General features: G+C 41.2%; 1 long non-coding RNA gene across 2 annotated transcripts in view; it reads right to left on the reverse strand.

Annotated features, from left to right (window-relative positions):
• Positions 1-19,218, reverse strand: part of LOC310883893 — a 133,988-nt gene extending 114,770 nt beyond the window's left edge. For both annotated transcript variants that reach the window (XR_014573916.1, XR_014573917.1), the window contains exon 1: positions 19,028-19,218. This is a non-coding gene — a long non-coding RNA (uncharacterized lncRNA). The remainder of the gene's footprint in view (positions 1-19,027) is intronic.
• Positions 19,219-20,824: the final 1,606 nt, after the last annotated feature.

A 20,824-nucleotide genomic window follows, 5' to 3' on the forward strand; every position in this document is an offset into this window, starting at 1 on the left:
TATATACATGCACACACCATCATGTTAATGGTAATGGCAATGCTCATGTGAGCAAATGCTCACTTGTCACCCAGTGAAGGCACACACACTCACACATGCACACACAAGCCTCTCTGTGACTTGGTGAGTGTAAGTGGAGCAAAACTCCACTTGCTGCTCAAATTGTTTTCTGACCATTTTCCCCATTACATAAGATCAAAAACAATAAACTTCAGCATGAGAATTTCATTCCATTCTTAAAAGATCTAGAGGCCATCTAGAGACTGGAAACAGGGAGAAAAAGTTCTCATATGCAACCTACTCATCTCAAAAACAGACAGAGAAAGTGCTGTACCATTTTGAAACGTTGAGTGTGCAGCCATGATGCTCTAACTCCTATCCCTACCACATCACTTCTGTGCTTAAACCTCACTGTACAACTTGTGTGAACAGTGCTGGACTCCCTCTTCTGATAAAGCTTTGACAATATCAGCTGTCAAAGAATGGGCTTTCTCAAAGACCTTTGTAGCTCAGTATTTGTTCTTCCACCGAAAGCTGCAGCATTCTTGCATATGCAGCTAACACACAGTAAACTCCATAAAATTTTATCCATTGCTTCACAACTATTGCATTACAGTAATTTGGTGTGAATGTCTCACTCAAAGAGCACTTTATAGCCATATTTATATTTAATTTTCTTTTCATGCATCCATTTTTTTTCCTGTGGTAGCTAAGTTAGCACATATAAATAATATGTTAGCTGCTCCAGTGCTAAAAAGTGGTATCGCTCTTCCAGATCTATCAGTGTAACAAAAGGAATAACCTAGACACACAAATTAAAAACACTTCTTTTTAACTCTCTGTATGAGACTGACAGAATCAAGATTGAAAAACCTGTTATTGCTTTACATGCATAAATCATGAGCCAGAGAAAATTTGCATCCTTGATCTCTCACCATTGATACAAACCCAGAAAATATTTTGTAGGCAAGGCTTCCTTGTTGGTGTCTGTACTACTTAGCTGTGTTAGAAACTTATCCTTTGAAATCCTCAGTGAATTCGCTATTTTAAACCTCTTACTATGGGGGAAAATGCATTAAAGCACAATTCTACTCCAAGAAATGGTGGTAAAATCAGCACCTTTTCACTCTGTTTATCTTCTCCATGCATGTATTCAGAGACATCTCTTCTTCCATTAGTGATAATGGGAGGCTTTTCCTACGTTTTATTCCTTTTATCACTGCAGAGGTCGTACTGGTAAGATAGCTCTACATCATTAACAGCATTACGAAGCCAAGCACCAGCTCCCACACAGAACAGAGATAGGAGCACAAACTGGAGACAATGGGGTGACATAACCCAAGTATTTGAAAGGAGGGTTTTGCCTGAGCAATATTTGTCCTAGGGCTGAGGAGTTTCAAGACATCACTTCTCTAGTTTTCTCTTCCCCCACTGAGTTTACAGATCTGATTGTCAAAGCAGAAACACCAACTTGTTTTTTTAAAAAACTGAGAAGATTTTTAATTAGAAGTATCTGTTGACATAAAATGCCATCAAATCTCTTTAATCATTTTTCTGACCAAAGCTGAACACTCAAAAGTTAGACCTCTTGTTTTTACTGAAACACTTTCTCTCTGTCCTGCAAACAGACAGGAATGCATCCAGAGATTTCCCCATTTCTGAGCCCAGCAGAGATGTCAGATGACAATTTCATTGGCAGCTGACAACATCTCATTTCCCCTAAAAAAAGAACATTTTTCTCTCCGTCTCTGTTCATTGCTCTTCTTCCTTTCCTCACTTTGCCTGACTGATTTTCTACCAGGCTGGCTGGTTGAATCAGTTCACAGAAGGGCCTGATGAGACAGCACAGCATGACCAGGAGCAATAATAAGAAGGTGGAAGAATGAGGGACCTTAGCCTTTTAGCAACAGTAAGCTATTAAAACATTCACTACACCTCAGGGAACCACAGCCTAAATTATGTGTGAGGAACCAGGCAGTGCCTACCTTTTTCCATTGACTCTAGGCAGACCCTAGAACAGTTGCTTAGCTCAGACATCTAGCTTCCAGACAGCTTCAATTAGGTGAAATCAGTCCCCAACAGGAGTACTTGAATTGCCAGGGCAAAGTGGACTTGCTTCATTTTTATCACATTTCAGTCCAGGACGAATCTTTGGGTCCTTTTCAGATTTTACTCAGAAGCACTGCAGTGATGAAGAAATGAGTAAAATGTGATTAAATCATGGAGAACCTTGGGGTTTCAGCTTACTTCTGGACCGTTCTGATTAAAGCACACATGTCCTTAGTAGGACACTCAGAGGCTTGACTGTGAACTTGCCACTCTTTTCACTTATTTCTATTTTCACATATTTTTTTCAGGAAAATTAATTCCATATACTCAAGAAGGTTGAACAAGATAAGAGAAACAAGTCCACTATTTTAAAGGAGGAGAAGGTTAGTGCCAGGAATGAAGGTGTGCTGACTGGTATAGTGTGTGGTAGGGCCAGATGTTCAACAATATTTATGCACCAAAAACAGCTGAGATAATAAGCAGCAGATGAAAAATTGTCCTTTGGACCATTCCCTTCAAAACCACTGGTCTCTGTTTACTGATCTGATTCAAGTGAGATTTCTAGGAAAGTACGAATGGAGAATAAACGAATGAAAAACAGCTTTTTTTGTGAGTACACATTTGCATTAAAGACTTGGATTCCCTAGAGATGGAAGAAGAAAGAACTGCATGTCAAACCTGCACTCTTGAGGCTGTCTCAGCATAACCTCCTCTAACTTGCTGAGCATATTGGGAACTTGAACTTTAAAGACATTTAAAGACAACATTAAAGTTCCTTAAAACATTTAGGGCACTTTTATGCCAATGTAATGGCAGATCCACCAAAAAAAAAAAAAAAAGACCAAGGTGTCATACATGAAATAGAAAATGAGTTAAAATATGAAGACAATGGAGTTCAAGTGGGTGGAACCAGAAAAAAAAATAAAATAAAATTAGGTCCACAAAATGCATTAAGAGCATGTTGGAGAAATCAGCCTTTTGTTCTCCATTGTCCAAGTGGAGTTAAAGTGCCATTTTGGGGAGGTAGCCAGATACCATGTGCTGAAGTGAATTGTATTGGAAAGCCTTGTGTGATATTTTCTGTGACTCTCGTACAAGAAGTATTTTTAGGACACTGACTTAAAATTTCCTGTGCTGTGGAATATAGTCCCAAAGTCCAACAGTTCAGGCTCTATACACAAAAATATTTGTGATTACCTGAATCAGAAGGGGACATTTTCTGTTGTAATTATTTTGTTTGCTACTAATAAACCATTTCTATTTTTATTGTCAAACACTGCTCACATTTTTCCTTTTAAGCACAATCTTTGTAGGGAACTGTTCACAACATACCTTGGTAAGAAACATTTTCCTTGTGTCTTTTTTTTTTTTTTCCAACCATTCTTGTTAATGTGCTAAGTTCTTCCATCCATTACCTTAGAAATAGGCAGCAAGCTTTAATCTAGAAGGTGGTTTCCTGTCCCTTGATGATCTGGTTCTTTAGCAAATCCTTCTGTGTTAAGCTGTGTTTTTATTACTAACTGACTACATTAGGACTTAGAAATTTTGTACAGCTAAAATAGGTGTGGTACTATTTATAAATCAAGGGCAAGTTATGCAGTTTTCATAAGGTGGTTTATATTGCATATTTGAAATCTGGAGGTGTTTCAGGAATGTATCATAAAACCACCTTCCATAAACTGTCTCTCAGGAAACAGTAATGATAACAGAGGCAGACAGATCTCACTTTAAACAAGTTACCTTGTACCCTTGATTGACTAAATTTCTGGAATTTTTTAACCAGATTGAAAATCTTTCCAACTTTTTGAAGTCTTATCAACTGAGTTTTCAGAAGATTCACTTTATTGCTAAGATTTCCAAACACTCAATAATGTGAGGCTATGCATTAATAGAGTCATCAGTCTAGTCCCATATATTTTACAGAATTATGAAAATCTTCATTTTATATCATTTATTGGATAAAAGTTTAAAAAATCAGATACAAAAGAATAAAAGTACACATATTGATTAAGCAGCCAGACCCCAAAATGGTGAACTTGAAACTACCAGAAAAATCTGACATCTGTGCAATTTAGTGAACGTGCATTGTAACAAGGATTTTGCCCCTCTTCTTGTTTTAAAAGAAAAATGTGTGCAGATCTTCATGGCTGACAATGTGGGTGTCAGAAGCCTGAAAAGGGTGAAACAAATTGGAAAAGTAGAATGAAAATATATAAAAACCTGTAAAATTACTATGTTCCCTGACTGTAGGCAAGAACTATATTTAGATCTGGTAACCATAATTGGACATTGGTCAGAAGATGAAGCACAAATTTCAATACATGTTCATTACTTTAAAGAAATTACACCTTGGAGTAAGCCTTTTATATTGAAAAAGTACTGTAATAGAAAAACAAAAGCTTTTAGGCAGAAAGTAGTTTACCTAGCCTATATTTTTCTGTTTTCATTTTGCTGTTATCGAATATAACAGTGTAAATAAGAAATGTCTTTCACAGCTCAGATTCTACACTTGCTCAACTCTTCAGTGAAGTCTGCTCAGAGCATCATGACTGGTTCCTGTGTGAAGATGCCTGGGAGAGTTTTGTTTTGCTTATCCTGAAATATTTTTCTTGCTCATTCAATACCCAAGGTCTAATAAAAACTATCTAGCATTTGACATTTATCTCACTTGGTTGTTTTTTTGTTGTTGTTTGTTTTTGTGGAAGGCCTTGAAGGCCCAGAGGAATGGTTAGGATACCACAGTTAAAACACAGACATTGATTTTTCACAAAGGACCATTTCTTCCAATTGCTTCCTAAGTATTTGAGCTTGTGTGTGTTAACTGAAATACAGTACACAAATAAAGTACTAAATGATTTTATTCCTCTAAGAAACTACAAAAATGAGATAGAAACATTAAAAAAAATAAATAAAATAAAGGCTTCACTGGGACTCGGTCTGATTCAAGGGGTTCAGTTTCCATCCATCATGATGCACTTGACAAGAAGGTCACACCTTGAGAGTGGTGGTCAATGGCTCTATGTCCAAGTGGAGGCCAGTGACAAGTGGTGTCCCTCAGAGGTCTGTCCTGGGACCGGTGCTGTTTAATATCTTTATCAATGACATAGACACTGGAATTGAGTGCACCCTCAGCAAGTTTGCAGATGACACCAAGCTGAGTGGTGCCGTTGACACCAAAGGAGGAGGAGATGCCACCCAAAGGGACCTGGAAAAGTTTGATAACTAGGCCCATGTGAACCTAATGAGATTCAACAAGTCCAAGTGCAAGGTGCTGCACCTGGGCTGGGGCAATCCCAGACAGGAGCACAGACTGGGAGAAGAACTCATTGAGAGCAGCCCTGCAGAGAAGGACTTGGGGGTTCTGGTAGACGAAAAGCTTGACATGAGCCAGCAGTGCGTGCCTGCAGCCCAGAAGGCCAACTGCGTCCTGGGCTGCACCAACAGAGGGGTGGGCAGCGGGTGGAAGGAGGGGATTGTGCCCCTCTGCTCTGCCCTTGTGAGGCCCCACCTGGAGTGCTGTGTCCAGGTGTGAGCCCCCAGCACAAGAAGGATGTGGAGCTGTTTGAGCGAGTCCAGAGGAGGGCCACAGAGATGGTCAAGGGGCTGGAGCACCTCTCCTACAAAGAAAGGCTGGAGAGCTGGGGCTGTTCAGCCTGGAGAAGAGAAGGCTCCAGGGTGACCTCATTGCGGCTTTTCAATACTTAAAGGGGGCTTATAAAATTTTTAAGATGGAGAGCAACTCTTTGCTCAATCAGATAATGACAGGACAAGGGGGAGTGGTTTTAAACTAAAAGAGGGGAGATTTAGATTAGAGGTTAGGAGGAAATTCTTCACTCAGAGGGTGGTGAGGCACTGGAACAGGTTGCCCAGTGAGGTTGTGGATGCCCCATCCCTGGAAGTGTTCAAGACCAGGTTAGCCGAGGCCCTGAGCAACCTGATCTGGTGGGTGGCATCCCTGCCTTCGGCAGGGCAGTTGGAACTAGATGATCTTCAAAGTCCCTTTCCAACTTTAGCCATTCTACGATTCTATAACATGGAGACAGAAAAACTAGTGAAATGTCCAAAAGGAGGTGGTTTATCCCATCCAGCTGCTCTCCCATGGACCAGCCCTGATAGTTGGTTTAATGAACTGAGCCAGCTTATGTACAGGTCTGATAGGCAGAACAGCCATTTCAAGGCAAAAGTCCAGATGGGATTGGGAAGAGCAAGGAGGCAGTGAGGTGCCAAGTTCTGCCTTTTGGCTAGGATGGCCATCCTGCCCTGTGAACGTGTACCCTCAGCTCTCCGTCACTGTAACACTGCTTATGCACCAGACCTGATGCTTCAAAGCTTAGTTCCAAAATGAAATCACAAATGCTTCCAGATGCATAATTTAATGACATTAAAATTCACTTCAGTCTCACTGTGCCTTAGAAAGAATTTGATAACCTTACAACTCCTTACAGATGGGAAAAATAAGACATAAAGAGGTCATTAGGGTAGAGCAGGGCCCAGAACTCACGTCACATGAAAGCTAGCTTTGTCTTCTAACTGCCAGGCTACATCATTGTATTTCAGCTGAAGTTACGATCATGATGAGGTCTAGCACAGCTAGGCAGGCTAATCTTGCTGTACCTTCAGAGCCCAAAAAGGCTAGGGAGAGGACTGGTGCTGGTAGGGCCTGGTCCTGGTGTTATGACCTGAAGTTGGATACAGCTTCTGCCTACAGGTTAGCTTACATGTGACTTCCAGGTTCCAGCCTGAATACGTTCAGTGCCTGCCTCTTGCCTTTGTGCAATGAAACATTAAAATAAATTACACAACGTCTAAAGGGATGGGCAAGAACCAGTCACTCAAAACCTAGAAATACTTTGCCAAATTTCAGCCAAAAAGAAAAATTGTAATAACATCTTTAGGTTTTACATGCCAGTTTGAACTCCCTCTGGGGAGTCCAGGGTGGAGGAGGCAAAAATCACAGCTATGTGTCTTATCAAATCCACAGTGCCACACTACCGTGCAGTTGAGAGGCCTGTGACTGCAGTCTTCTTCCTCATCCTGTGGACATGTGGACAGGTACACAGCAGGCACAATCTGTCTTGGATTCTGCTTCTTTGGCAGAGGCTACCCAAACTCTTGGTACAGTAGGAGTAGTAGAAGTAGTACAGTAGTAGAAGGAGTTGCCAGAGCCATCCCTCTTTGCCCCAGAGAGTGATGGCCCAAGGCTGGACTGGGGCATGGACAGGGTGGGTGAGGCCATGGAGAGGGAAGTCAGGGCTGTTAAGACTTGTTGGTGTCTCAGGGCCCAGATATGTATTTACCTGGATCCTTCTCTCCCAGAGAGGACAGATTAGCTCAGAGAGAAACAGTTTATTCTATAGTCAATGAATTATTAATAATCTCCTCAAAACTACACCACAAAGTTTAAAAATCTGCATATTTTCACTTCTGGCCACTGGATGTTAGTTCACACTGCTTTGATGTTAATGGCAGCTCAGTGTATCTTTTCACCCATGGACAGAGTGTTCGCAGTCACAGGAGTAATTTTGGAGGGGCAGCAGATGGAAGACAAAGCCGAGCACTGGGTGCTCACTGCAGAGGCTGGTCCTATGCAAGCAATCGGCACTGGGTTCAGCTGCTGGCGGCTGCAGGCCCTGCAACTCCTTCCCTTTGGCTGAAAACAGAGAAGAGAAGAAAGGAGGCTTCACTGACAGCTAAGTATTTTCTGAAAGTTTTCAGACCTGAGGCCCCCTCAAGGCCAGTGTTTAGGTGAGAAAGATGGACATGGAAGCACTTGATCTTGAAGATTGGGAGAAGGATGTGACTGAAAAGAAAAAAAAAAGCCTTCATAGACAGACAGACACATACACAAACACACACAAAAGCTTCAACTGCACAGGAAAAAAACAGATGCATAACAGGAAGAAAGAGAATATGGGTGAAGGGAAGGATGAAAGAAAGGATGAAAGAAAAGGAAAGAAAGGTGACACAAAACCCGATGTAACAACACCAGGAGAAAAAAGAAAAAAAGAAAAAAAAAAGAAAAAAAAGAAAAAAAAAAGCAGAAGTGTGTGACTGAGGACTGCTCACAAAGAAAAAACATTAAGCCTCTTAAAAAAGTGGATATCCAAAGAGCAGTGGTGTGCCAACTGCCATACAGGGGCTCAGGCTATGACAAGAGCCAGCTCTAATAATATTGTAAAAAGAGATAATGCCATAAGTGTGTTATGAAGCTGAAGTCAGGACTTAAGCCTTCAGGTGCAGACAGAAGAACAAATGTTTACATCACCTAGAGGACTCAGATCTTCCCTAATGAACGGTGGAGAGATGTCTTCACCAAAGAGTCACTCCTCCAGCCACAGCTGACCAACACGCTAGCTGTTAGGCCTACAGAAGAGCTTTTCATAGAAATTATCCTGTAAAGTAGTGATCAGGAAACAACTCTTGTTTACTTACAATAGGACAACAATTGAAGTGTGGCAGTTTCAGAAGGCAAAGTAAAGAACCCCACAACTAAGTGGCCTGTAAATTTTATTACATGGGACAGCTACTTTTCCAGCTGTGTCCAAAAAATGCATATAGGAAGAGATGGTGTTTGGACAGAGAGCAACATAGCAGGTTCCAAGCTACAAAGTGAAAGAATTTAGGGAAGGATAAAAAGCCTGAGACACAGAGAGACCACTGCACAGAGGAGGTGCCTATGAGCAGGCAAAGCAGTGAGGATCCAGCCAAGGAAGGAGCAAAACATTTAAAGAGAAGACACAGCTGTTCATGTATGTTGTGGGTACAACAGCTGGAGAAATGCTGACTTTGAACTTAAAGGTACTAGTGAGTCCCTGGGTATAACATCCACTAGACTTCACATTTTGGTAGGATGAGAAGGGTGGTAACCAAGTGACAAAGACAAAAGGCAGGAGTGTTAAATGCTGGCCGTGGGGTGCCTACCCCCATGAAGGGGTGCATTAACTGCTGATGGAGATTGTGAGGCATCAGGATGATTTTGAGGAGTCAAGTCTGGAATATTGACTACACCAAAGAGGAGAGGGGGGTGCATGCTTTTCACAGAGAATTGGGTTGTCTATAAATCGAGGACCAAAAGGGGGACTCTACAAAAATTGCATCCAATAAAATAGTAATAATAACAAATATTAGAAGGAAACCAGGGCAATGAGAGTGAAAAGGAGAACTGTTTGGCAGAGAAGGTCAAAAGCTCTCAGTAACAGTGAGATTGTCAAAGCGCACAGTGAGCTTGACCTTGCAAATGGAATGAACGCAAATGGCCCAAAAAATGTTTCTATAGTAGAGAAGAGAGTAGGGAAGTAAGTGGTTCTGCACTGAGAAGACAGTCAAGATAGTCTGTATATTGCCCGGAAGAAGAGTATCCTGCTGTCTTTTCAGTATAGCTGACAGTACAGGTCTGCTCCATGATCGAACACGGAGATGCATGGAGTCATCAGAATGGTGCCCTCTGCAAAGGGCACAAATCCAAGTACTTACAAACCATCTTGTTATTCAGTTTAGAGTGGGGGGATGGAGGACCTAACAATCTGTATCCTGCTTTTCACAATATTTTGAAAACTGGAACATAAAAATGCACACATAACATGGGCTTTGGGTAAATCTATCAAATCAAAAAGTTTGAGAGACTAGAAAATCTTTATCTTGGAGTGAAAAGGAATGATCTGGAGATCTAGAGCCTGATAGTTGAACTCAACACCATGCATGATTTGACAACAAAATATTTGAAGGGAATAATTAAAGACGAGATAAATAAAAGATGGGATAAAAGGTTTACTAAGAGCATCACACCAGATTCAAAAGAACTCTTGTTCTGAGAAATTAAATTAAAAAAAAAAAAAGTGTAAATGAGAGATAAAAATCTTTCTTTGGAAAATTATTCTGGCATATGTGGGGATTAATACAGGAATTGTAAGGTGCATAAGGAACCAACTGAAGGCAACCAGCAAGCGGGGAAGTACCTTGCCACAAAAATGTTGGCATGCTAATGAAATTTTCTGATAACGCAAATTTGGAAAGCATTCTTATTAGGGAGGAGAATCTGAATAAACAGGAAGAACTAGATGACCTTAAAGAGTGAAGCAATGGAAATGGTATAACATTTAATAGTATCAAATGGCATGCTCTGTACTAAGGATTTATAAAACAGATTTATATGATAAACTGGGAGCACATCAGTTTGAAAGTTGAGGAGAACACCCTAGATTTGCTAACTGCCCACAGAATCCTTTGCCAATGTAACACAACTAAGACAAAGGTAGTGCAAACATAAAATATTTCAAGGGAATTTCTAATAGAGTTAAGAAAGTATCATCACTACTGTTAAAAACCTGGGAGACCATGTTTGGACTGCTGTATGCTGTCACAATGAAAGATTATATACAGTGAAAAGAGATCCAGACAGCCATTGATCCCAGCATATAACAGTGTCTAATACAAGTCTAATGCAATGACTTCTGGAAGTTTCTCTTTTATCTTTCTCATCTTTGACTGTAAAGGTGGTCAAGGCCAAACACCTCAGATGTGTGAAATTAGGTGAGGTGGATCCAGGTTAAGACCAGAGGGTAAAGAGCACTATCTGACCCATAAAATGAATTTCACTAGGAACAAAAAGATATAAATTGACAAGGAATTGATTGATTCTGAAAACAGAGGTGTCTAACTATCAAAGCAGTGAGGGGGTACAGTCACGATGCAAAAAGATATAACAGGTTTTAAGAGGAAGACCCATGTTGAAGGAGGCTAGCAGAGAAAGAAACTAGAATGAATGACTCCATTCAGTCCCATGGTCCTACCTTGCTGGTTATCCACTCGTTGTTTAATCAGATTCATGCTTTGCCAGCTATTTAGAGATACTCATTCAATAGTATGGACAACTTTATGACTTCGAAGTACTTGCAGTATATTTATAGCATACTCCTTCCTAAACTAAACACTATGTAAACAAAGTTGTCCTAGACTAGCCTGTTCATATTTGTCAGTGGCTGGCAAACCGCAGTGTTTGTCAGTTCGCTAAAGTCATCTTTGCTTTACCACTACCTTTCTTTGTCTCTACCCTATTCATAAATTGGCTGAGATTCTGGCTGAAGAGAAGTATCAATACTAAAATGTTGTGAGAAATTCTACTTAACACATTCTAAAAATACACATCATCCACCCTAATAAATATTTTGTTTTTCCAAATAAGCAATATAAATCTTTGAAAACAGCCTGCATAGTAAATGATGGAACTTCAAATAAAACTGCCCTGTCTTCTTGGTATCAGGTTTTTCCATTATTATGAATTGTGTATCAGCACATATGTTTCTCAAATACTCTATGTTTCTGCACATATGTTTCTCAAATATTGTGTGTTTCTGCATTATTTTGCAATCCTGCAACCTAGTCTACCATTAAATCATGAAAAGTTCAGCAGCTGAGTTTTATCCTTGCCTGTAGAGCACACGTGCCATTACTGCCTTTTACAAGTAGAAATAAAGCATTTAAACCTGCACATATATCCATACAGATATTTACATTTTGCCTCTTTTTTAGATACGACATCTAACATGTGACATGAAGAATCATCAGGTTAATATATCTTTTCAACATCTCATGATTTTCACCAGGAATAAAAGGAGAGACACTGGAAGATTTGTTTATGATATAAACTTCTGAAGCTCTAACCACAGAACTGTCCTTTGGCTGAACAGCTAGGATTGAATCTCTTCTCTCCTGTACCTATTTCCTGCTAATGCAAGCTGAGATAAAACCAAGGATAGACCCTTCTTTCTAGGAAGGCAGCAGACTGCTTATGAAAACCCCTGTAGGATGGAAAATTCCCAGCAAACAGGAAATGTATTTGCAGTGGTACCTTCAATTTCCAGCTTGAGCGTGCCCATGCTCCATCATGTTTCTCTGCAATGGCTGTCCCATAGAAAGTCTGTCAGCAGGCTACAGCTGCTGGATAATGGAGCTATTGCTTGACCTCTGCAGAGTATTTATTCTGGGTTCTTTTTATTTGGATGGTTGATTGTTGTGCATTTTTATTGTTGTTGTTTTGTGTTTGTTTTGGTTTGGTTTGTGTTGTGTGTTTTTTTTTAATCAAACTTATGTGATTGCAATGCCAGGCTCCCCTGACAACTCCCAAGCGCACTGGTCAACTTCAGTTGAATCTGGAAGAGTTTCAAAAACAAATTAAGTTCCTGCAAGGCTGTGGGGAGGAGGCAGTGAAGTAGAGGAGGGAAAACCCCGAAGCTGCTCCTCCAGGAGGGGAAGGGCAGGAGAGCAGTGCAAGCAGTCGCAGTGTTTTGTACCGTTTGCTGAGAAGCAGCAGCAGCAGATGGGTATCCTGGGGAAGCTGGACAGCTGCTGCATTTTCTGACAAGCAAAATCCAGCATAATCTTTTCCTCTTAGAAGTCAAATTCAGATTTGACCACAAAGACCCACCAGCCAGTGGAAAGATCTGCTTGTCTAAAAACCTGTATACAAAACTCCAGCCCAGGCAGAGCAGCACCTGCTCCTCCAGTGTGGGTTGTTTCTCCTTCCCGGCAGCAGTGGAGGTAGAGAAGACAGTGACCTGCCTGTTTTAGCATTGCTCTTTTCTATGGTCGTGCAACTGAATGACAGCAGGATAAATAACCCGATAATATAACAACAGCTTTCCCCTTTTGTTTGCCTTACAAGAAAAAAAATCCATGCCCTGCCAGTGTATCCCCTCAAGAAAAAAATTCTCATTACACTGTGAAGATTGTAGCTTCTTCCAAAATTGACTCCAAATGCTAAAGCCTACACTAGCAATGCTGTTTGGATAATGGCAATCACAGCAGAGTTCTGGGGAGTTCTCTAATTAAAACAGATGGAACCGTCATAAGTCAACAAGGTCTAAATTTCAGTATAAATTTGGGCCATAAATGCAGACAGTGAGCCTTTCTGTACTCTGTTTCTTAATGAACAGTTGCTGGTTTTTTCCCCTCTATTGTGAGCAATTGAGGTGACTGAATTGGAAAAGCTTAGTGTCAATTTTCAGAGAAGGGGGTACAAGATTTTTGCACGTTGAGCCTATACTAAAGCAACCCTGTTTTATGGGGAATTAACAGATACCAATGAATATTTGAAAGAAGAATCCTTAATTCACTTGCCAGTTTAACGTGATCTTGGATACTTGCAGGCATGTTTAAATTAAGCAGAGCTCTCCTCCAGACCTGCAGAAAAGGGAATGCTGTTGTGTCAGTTGGATTCCCATATGATCAAATTCTCCAGTGAAGGAGGGAAAACTTTTATTATTTCATGCAAATATTTCTTTCTGTGGAAACTAAATTTATATGGTTTAGCAGCCGGCAATTGCTGTGAACGCTTCCAGTTCCATTCCCCAGGACAGGATCAGAGCAGAGTTCTGAAATTTATTACAAATACCAAAGGCAGAAGGGGGATGAGCTGCACCTTGGTGGTGGAAGGAAAGAATCTCCCAAGAACAAGCCACAATCAACATGTCATCCAGACAAATTAATATCCCTACTCCCAGACAGAGAATTTTTTTTTTGAGAGGGAGGGAGAAGGGGTGCTATTTTGATTTATAGGGATACTTCAGAATTGAAGGCTTAGTTGTACTTTAGCCATGTAAGCTTGCTTAACGTATTGCTTCTTTCAAGCATTTCAGACCTTCCCTCCTCTTCAAAATACTCTCTAGCTCTCATCTTCCAAATAATATCTAGCAATGCTTCATCAAGCATGTAAGAACACACTGAGATAGAAGTCCAGACTGCAAAGACTGAGATCATTAACACGAAGGAAAACACAAAGCTCATTCCATTCCCAAACAAACTATTTATCATTTTTACTTCCTGATTCACCTATCAAAGATAACCAGAGGAAAAAAAAATGTTTATACATCAGGTATGTTTATATGTTTATACATCCAGGTTGGACACTGCCCTCAGACCGCTTTCTCTGACCTGTGTCAGATGCTCTCAAGCCCACAAGGGACCAGCGAGGAGAGGCAGCATGGGGCGGGCAGGGGGGCCTCGCACCCTGGCACCTCTCCTCCCTCCTGCCTTTGGCATACCCCAGGGGCAGTGGGCAGAAGCATTTCTCTGTGCAGGCCATCTAGTCAGCAAGGAGATAGATGTATCTATAGATATAAGGGTATGTATGTATCAGGTGTGTTTGTCAGAAGGACCTTCGAGTCCAGCAGCGTTGAAAGTTCACTGTGTTACCAGGGAGCTCCCTGCATGTCACGGCTTCACGCTCTGATAAATTAGTGCCTAATCCTAAAGGTGGCTCATTGGTTTTCAGTATTAGGCCCTTAATCTCCTTCCCTAGCTCAGGAATCTTCTAGCCCTGCACCCGGGGAGATCATCAGTCATTCCTTGCCCAGGGTTACCAAACAACATCCAGATTTTCAGTGAAGATGTCAAAGTGTCTGTCTAAACATCTTCGGGTTTTGGCCTGAAACTGATATGGGTTGAAAGTCTCCAGCTCTTCCCTAAATCCTGACAGTTGGCTAACAACAAATAAAAAACAGCCCCGTGATTTACTGTTTCGATCCCACATTGTTGTGCTCTGTGTTTCTTTAAGAAAGGTGTGAGTATATGTGTAAGAGTCTTGAAATACAGCGGTTACCATGGCAATTATCTGTGTTTAGAGAGCGGAGGAGAGTAAAGTTCCATGTAAGTGGCCAGAGGAGAGTGCAAGTTAAACATGCCTCTTTGCAGGTCTAAATTATGTACTTTTCTCCCCCCGCTAAAAATATTTGTGAAAATATGCACAGATTGCCTGATGAGCTCCAAAGTATTCTTGCAACAACGCCAATATTTTCTCGATATTCCCCCTTGCCTGTATGTCCTGGGAGAAGAAAGCATAAGCCAGTGGGACAGGGAAAGAGAGGTTTTTCTGTACACAGGTTTTCCCAAATGGCCTGACTGTGCTCCCATCCAGGAGTTTGCTTATCTGGTTCACTTCTCCTTAATGGTACTGAGTGCATTACTCTTACAGAACTAACAGATCAAAAATACAGGTACAGCTAAATGGCTGTAAATTTAATTGGAAGGGAATGTTATATGTGTATAAATCATCCGGACAAATATCCCTTAGCATTTATATTGTGCTTTGCATTTTCTAACTGCTCAGTGGATTTGTTGGTTTTTGGTTTGCCTTTTTATTTTTTTAAACAAACGTGCATTGTACCTGGAACTGGAGAGGCCATACTCCATAAATCTTGTCCTCTCATTCTCTCTTATTTTAATTTATCAAACTAGATTTTCCCCCTTTCCTCACCTTCATGATAAGGGTATGATTCGCAGCCTCCAAACGCATGCATGTAGTTTGGGCCTCATTTATTTGCCAGCCGTTCTACTCTTAAAGCTGGCTCTAAGGCTCAGTGCAGGGCTCTTTTGCTTTTGTATAGGAAAGTTCTAATGCCAAAGCACAGCGATCACCAACAGAAACTGTGCAGTCTGATGGCTGCTTTCTCTGGTTTCACAGGGATGGTGTTCATCTTGGATTCCACAAAACAGATGGTGATTTTCAAAATATTCACAGTCATTCTACCATCTCCTGCACACCACCTCTCACAAAAATGGTCTGCGATGAGCACTGACAGAACAGCAGAACTAGATCACACACTTTGCAGTAGACCTTTGTAAGGAACTATAGTGACACTACCTAAGTCATCCCTTGATAACTATTTAGAATTTGCATACAATATTTGGTATCACACATTAGCAACTAACTAATTCACCAAAGGAATTGATATCATGGCAGTTTGTCATAGCCGCTCTTGAAAAATGTGTTGCTAGGGGCTTCTTTAAATGTTAATGAGTAAATTGCAAGACACTAATACATGATTAGGTCATTTCAAAAGAGTGGATCCTGAGGCTCTCCTCGTTCCAGAGTAGCTGTTAGTAAATGAGCAGAGGTTTCCAGTAGGACTTAACTAAGGAAAGGGAGCTGTATTTGCTTCCAGTTATAGCTATGCCATGTTGGATAACTAAATTAAAGTCCTTCCATCCCTCTTTTCCTTCCTTTACCAGTGTTTTAGAAGTTACAATGATCCTCCCTTGCAAAAGAACAGTGAGTATTATTTTTTTTAGTGATCTCAGGAAGCCTTACCAAAGAATCAGGAGTTATTTGATCCTTGCCTCACTGTGTTTACTGATCACTTTTACACATGAGGCAACTGGTGGCATTGATAAACAGTTGATGAGGCAAGGAAAGCCAACGATTACCAAAATACGATCAGAGTTAATTAAGGTGTGTGACCAGAGTCATGGCTCTGTAGCAGGTTGGCTTGTTTGGTAAATATACTTGCCTTGTATAGGCAATGTGGGAAGGGTGGCATTTTAGGAGGAATCTAAGCAAAATGATGGTGGTGAACAGGAGAATAGATGTGGGAAAGGCCTTTCATGATTAAAGCTGTACTACCATCAGCAGAGTAAGTGTGCCATACAGGTAAACCATGTCCTTTTTCACTATTATACGAACTGTACTTCCAGACCCTGAAGACAGGCAGACCACGAACATCCCACCACCTACTTAGTTGCAAAGGAAGCACTGTAGCAGTGTGAACTTCTCACTGAGCTGAACTGAACCAGTAACACAAACACCCAACTGAAAGGGCCTCTCAAAGCACAGAAAAATCACATTTTACAACTAGACAATGCACTCACTTCCCTAACATCTGATTTACCACTCCGTAATTGCTCTTCAGATTATTCTCAATTAATCTAGTTGATCCAACGATCATGGGAGCACGATGTGGACTCCCCAGACAGTTCCAATGAAGCTGGGTAGTGCTGGTTAGTGTATCTCAAAGTATGCTAGGTGCTTCCCAGGGTCAATAAAGACCCTGCCCCATAGATCCTGCTACCTAATTGTTCTATAATTATGGTAACCTCTATGAACGCTTAGCAATAAATAGCATTTTCCATGAGGCTAGTTCTGTTTCAAAAAGTAATCACTTGCATATGCATGGTATGACTGCTTTCTCCACCAGTTAATGTCACATCATCTCCTTCACTTTGTTCCTGTGGCAGCACGCAGCAAGCAGTCATACACTAGCCTGTGGTTTAACCCGCTTTCTGAGGACATGGGCTAAATCTGTATTGTTCTGCTCATGTATATGCACGAGGTCTGAAAATATTCAACGAGAAAAGTCCAGGAGCATAAGATTTATCGAAAAAGACAGCATGGCAGAGAATAAATTGGCAAAAATTTCCTGGTAACCATGCAGTCCCCCCAGTCACCTTGGGGGGTTCTTCTGACTTCCCAGGTCAGTTTTAAGCAGACAGGATAGAAATGTGTCTGGAGAGGGAAAAGAAACATCTTGTCACAACAGCATTCCACACATTGGTGCAATTCAGTGTAAATGGGTATAGATCACTGTCCTCTTACACTCTAGAAAGCAGGTTTACAAAACTCCAAATGACAATGTTAGTGCAGGTCCATGTGTGGCCTGTCCCCCTCCACTGTGTGCCCCGCTGGCCTTCTCACCCTACCACACTTGCCAGGACCATGGGTCAGTTTTAGCTTGTTTATGTTCACACCTTCACAGCACACCCAAGCCATGGATCAGCCCTTCTGTGGGTGCCATGGTGGCAGGACAATCCTGTCAGATGAACCCAGCTGTACCCTTGCTCCTGGGGGAGCCCGTGGTATATGGGGACAAGATTCTTAGTCAGGGTGAGCTCAACCCTTCCTGCCCCTCCAGATGTGGAGTGATGTACAGCCAAAGGTATGGCCCACATGCTGCTGTTGCCTCAAGATTATTTTAACTTTATGGAAAGTATTAGCCACTACAAAATAATTCGTATATGAGGCTATGACATCAAGAACCCAGTATTATATTACTAACTATCAGTTTCTTAAAGTCCTGGGCGTTTTAACCCAATCTTGCAGAACACCTACAGTGTGTTCCACAAAACACTTGCAGTCTTGCAGGATACCTTCTTTTTTCTTCAAGACTCTTTCCATGCTTACAACATGCTTTTCTGGATTAGGCCCCAAACGCTCAGGTACTCTTTAGCTCATTCATTTATGATAATGAGGAGGTTTGTACTAGATTTACAATTTACTTGTAGGGCTTGGTCCATTTCAGTAATCTTTCTTCATGACAGAGGTAATACAAAGTTAGAAGCATTACAGTAGCATGAGCGTGGAACACTGAGTGCCTGTATTTCAGGTTACTTCTGAAAAGAAATAGCATCTATCATTTGTAGATGTTAAAGCAAACTAAGTACTATGGGGAAGGTATTAATGAGGAATGCCTTAAAAACAAGTGGGGAAACTCAGTCTTTCTCATTCTGTTAAGAGAGTGTGACAGCATATGGTACATAGTGGGTGGTTGTTCTAAACATAACATGTATGTGTTCGACCTAAAATGTTTTATTGGTTCCTACTTATGAGAGCAGCAGCTAAAAATGACTGATGACTGTTCTTTCTATATCAGCAGCGTGTAAAGACCAAGGGAAAAAAAAAAGTCAGTCTTTATATTCATAAATATTTTTAAGCAGCCATAAGTCTGTTTAACATAATGGTATTTCACCGAAATACCCCAAGTTTAGTGTTTCCTCTTTGTGAGACCATAGCATTACAGTATTATTAACTACTACTATTATTTCTAGGCAATCTAAAATACATCCAAAATAAAGGGAATAATTTTCTCTTCCCCCAGAGTTACTGCAGCTTTCATGGGGACAATATCCTTTGAAAGTATAGGTTTCTAGCATTACTCTACATACCCAGGTTAGCTTAATACAAGGAAAAACATAAGTCACAACCACAAGTATCCTAGATCTACAGGAGAAAACCATCATATCTCTGTCACCACTGTGACCAAAAGTGCCAAAGTGACCACTGTGCCTTATAAATGTGGAAGTTGCACAGAAAGAGAAACCTCATCATTGTCCCCTTCTTCCTCCTTTCTGAGAGATATTATGATGGAAGGAATTGAGTCTGAAGCTGCGAAATCTTGCACCGTGCTCCAAATAAGGCCAGTTTGTTACTAACCTGTCCTCCTGTGGCAGCGATTCCTGCGTTGGAGGCCAGCTGCCAAGCATGCTCCCTCTTCCTCCCACACGAGTTTCATCCTTGTGGTCAGCTGTTTCTTGGAAGCTAAGGAGCATAATTGATATTGCAACTATCAAGCTGTGCACAGAATGAGCTTACACAACTTTGTGAACATGCTTTTCTTGTCCTCTCCTCCCACCTTTCTCCAAAGCTGTGTGTTTGTGGGGAATAACAGGATTCAGGTGTCAGTTCTGTGGGTGGAGCTCAGGTGCTTTGGCAGACCAGTGTCCTCATCCCGTGCCAGCAGAACAGACTGCACCCAGTGCCTGCTGAGTGAGCTTAACCCAACAGCACGAGGGGCTCATTCCTCACCCTGCACTACCAGCAACGCTGGCGTTATGGCCTGGTGAAGGACCTCTGAGTGTAGAGGGAGGCTCAGTGTGTAGCCTGCTTGCTGGGAAAGTAGAGATATTGCTCAGGTGCCTTTTGAACCTGTTTCACCTCTAAAAGTCATTGCCTACGTAGCTGTCCCAGTATCTACTGGGTCCCTTTGCTTACCAGGGGTTCATGAAACCAAGTCTGGACTGGTGGGTGTGGGATAATTCCCTAAACCGCTGGCTGCAAAAAGGATGAAGCACATTTTGTGACTTAGTCCCAAAGCGGCACAACAAATTTAGGAGGGATATAGGCTTTGGAACAAATTCAAAACTGCCTGTGGATTCAGTGTTTGTTTTTGTGGGGTGGTTTCTTGGTTGGGTGGGTGGGTTGTTTTTTTGTTTTTATTTTTTCACCCATACGACACAACTGCACGCCTTTACAAGGAAAGGACTACAAAGCTGCTCAGCAGCTGGTGCCTAGACCTCAGGAGGATTGACGCCTAAGGGCTGTGCAGAAGGGTTCTGGGGAAAAAATCTGCTTTGTGTTTGCACAGTCTTAACCCTGAGAAAGGAGAAAACTCACCCGACCTGCTGTAGTAGGTTTTTATCAGAATTAGAGCACAAGAAAATCATTCTCATGTATTCTACTGTGATTTACCCAAGTCTGGAAATAGACATACTGCTGAGATATTATGTCCTTTAATTGTTATAATAAAATTATATTTTATTATTCATAAATATATATATCCAGCCCCACATGTGGAATTTGTATTAAAACCAATATTGGTTTTATTAATTGCTGATCGGACACAACATTCAGAGAGCCCGAGTATTATGAAATCTGTGCATCCTAATTTCACTATTTATTATGTATGTAGCCTAAGAGATTCTTGCCCCAAAAGATGCTAATCTATCAAATGTACAAATCACTGAGTGATGATATGCAGATTATTGGGGGGGGTTGGGGGGAGAGGAATCACAACAAAGACAAGTGTAGAAATTTGGTTGCAATAACGTTACATGATCTCTGGTAACACACACAATTATGTACTTTCCCCAGATGAATTAGATTAGGTTAGATTTATATAGCTCCTCTCGTTTATTTTACTGATGCCAAATGTGTTTACACAGGGGATGTCTGCAGAGCTAATTGGGAAACTTTACATGGCATTGCAGCACACTGGGCAGATAAATCCTCAGTATGGAGGACCAGCATTGTCCCTGCCTATTACTGCACTGGGAAATTAAGTCATGTATGATGTAGAAGGAAGTGTCAGATCACAGAGCATCTCAAAAGATTGAAAAGACAATAAAAGTTGTCAAAGAGCATTCATCACTTCCCTAGACACTACCCTACCATCTGTATAATATTCAGCGATCGTAGAACAAGTCTCTTGTTTGTAAACTACAGGAATAGAAA

Source organism: Anser anser (assembly GCF_964211835.1).
Source record: "Anser anser genome assembly, chromosome: 1".
Classification (NCBI taxonomy): Eukaryota; Metazoa; Chordata; class Aves; order Anseriformes; family Anatidae; genus Anser; species Anser anser.